The sequence below is a fragment of the Tupaia chinensis genome, unplaced genomic scaffold, assembly GCF_000334495.1.
Source record: "Tupaia chinensis unplaced genomic scaffold, TupChi_1.0 Scaffold000121_1, whole genome shotgun sequence".
In the NCBI taxonomy this organism is placed as follows: domain Eukaryota; kingdom Metazoa; phylum Chordata; class Mammalia; order Scandentia; family Tupaiidae; genus Tupaia; species Tupaia belangeri.
Window position 1 is genome coordinate 1,701,218 of NW_006159588.1, and position 2,037 is coordinate 1,703,254.

Sequence of the window (2,037 nt, forward strand, 5' to 3'; positions counted from 1 at the left end):
GTTGAGCTAGTCAGGTGGCATAAATCCTACACCATGACTAACTATGCAGTTTGAATCTTTGACCTTCTGACTTGAAAAACATGCCAGTTGTGTGTACGTGTGTGCCCAAAATTCCAAGAGAATAATGGAGGGAAAGGAATTGAGGGGTAGCCATCCTCCCTGGGGAATGATTTCTCACTTTCTGTCTCTCTCATTTTCTCTCTGTCTCTCTAGTGAATGCATGCATGCGCCCTATAGCAAACAAAGCAAACAAAAAGAAAAGAAAAAAAAAAAAAGATGGTCAGGGAAGGCTTCTTTAGATAAGTAACATTCAAGCAGAGACTAGAATGAATGCAGGGAAAGCTGCCTGTATATCTTGGAGAAGAGCTCTAGGCAGAGAGAACAAATTATGCAGAGACCTCAAAGCAGGATCATGTTTGTCCATGGAAGAGCTTGAACACACTTAGGCTGAGACCAATGCATGAGAAAGAGAGGGGTAGGAGAGAGAGCCATGGAGGGAGCAAGAATCCATGATAAGAACTCAGGTTTCATTTTTTTAAAAAAATTATTTATTTAACTTTATTTATTGACATTTTTTTTACAATTTGATGAGAGAGAGAGACAGAGAAAGAAAGATAAAGTGAGAAAGCAAGCCACCAGGATATTGAACTCAAGTTGGAAGGGGCAAGTCCAGTCTCAAAATGGAGGTAAAACTGCCACCTGGTCACCCCCTGCCCAACTCCGACCATCGCCACCACCTTGGGAGGGAGGAGGGTCATGATCCAAAGGAACCCACGCAGTTGAGAAAACTGTTTATTGGTGGTCTGAGCTTTGAAACTACACATGATAGTTTTAGAGGACATTTTTAGAAATGGGGCACATGTATAGATTGTGCAGTAATGAGAGACCCCCAAACAAAATGTTCCAGGGGCTTTGGTTTCATGACTGACTCATGTGTTGAAGAGGTGGATGCAGCAATGTGTGCTGGCCACACAAAGTTGATGGATGTGTAGTGGAACCAAAGAGAACTGTTTCTAGAGAGGATTCTTTCTGTAAAGCCTGGTGCCCATCTAACAGTGAAAAAAATTTTTGTTGGTGGTATTAAAGAAGATACAAAAGAATATAATTTGAGAGACTACTTTGAAAAGTTTGGCAAGATTGAAACCATAAAAGTTACGGAAGATCGACAGAGTGGGAAAAAGAGAGGATTTGCTTTTGTAACTTTTGATGATCATGATACAGTTGATAAAATCGTTGTTCAGAAATACCACACTATTAGTGGGCATAATTGTGAAGTGAAAAAGACTCTTTCTAAACAAGAGATGCAGTCTGCTGGATCACAAAGAGGTCATGGAGGTAGATCTGGCAACTTTATGGGTCGTGGATGAAACTCTGGAGGTGGAGGTAAATTTTGGTCATGGTGGAAACTTTGGTGGAAGAGGAAGCTATGGTGTAGAGGTGGTGGCAGCAGAGGTAGTTATGGAGGAGGTGATAGTGGGTATAATGGATTTGGAGGTGACGGTGGCAACTATGGTGGTGGTCCTGGTTATAGCAGTAGAGGTGGCTATGGTGGTGGTGGACCAGGATATGGAAACCAAGGTGGTGGATGTGGTGGATATGGTGGTGGTGGAGGATATGATGGTTACAATGAAGGAGGAAATTTTGGCGGTGGTAACTATTGTGGTGGTGGAAACTATAGTGATTTGGGTAATTATAGTGGACAACAGCAATCAAATTATGGACCTGTGAAAGGAAGCAGTTTTGGTAGAAGAAGCTCGGGCAGTCCTTATGGTGGTGGTTATGGATCTGGTGGTGGAAGTGGTGGATATGGTAGCAGGAAGTTCTAAAAGCAGTAGAAAAGAGCTACAGTTCTTAGCAGGAGAGAAAGTGAGGAGTTGTCAGGAAAGCTGCAGGTTACTTTGAGACAGTCGTCCCAAATGCATTAGAGGAACTGTAAAAAATCCGCCGCAGGAGGAACGATGATCCATAGTCAGAAAAGTTACTGCAGTTTAAACAGGAAACCCTTCTTGTTCAGGACTGTCATAGCCACAGTTTGCA

General features: G+C 42.6%; 1 pseudogene; it reads left to right on the forward strand.

The window, feature by feature from the left end:
- Window positions 1–680: 680 nt before the first annotated feature.
- Window positions 681–1,828, forward strand: LOC102489841 (heterogeneous nuclear ribonucleoprotein A3 pseudogene; annotated as a pseudogene).
- Window positions 1,829–2,037: the final 209 nt, after the last annotated feature.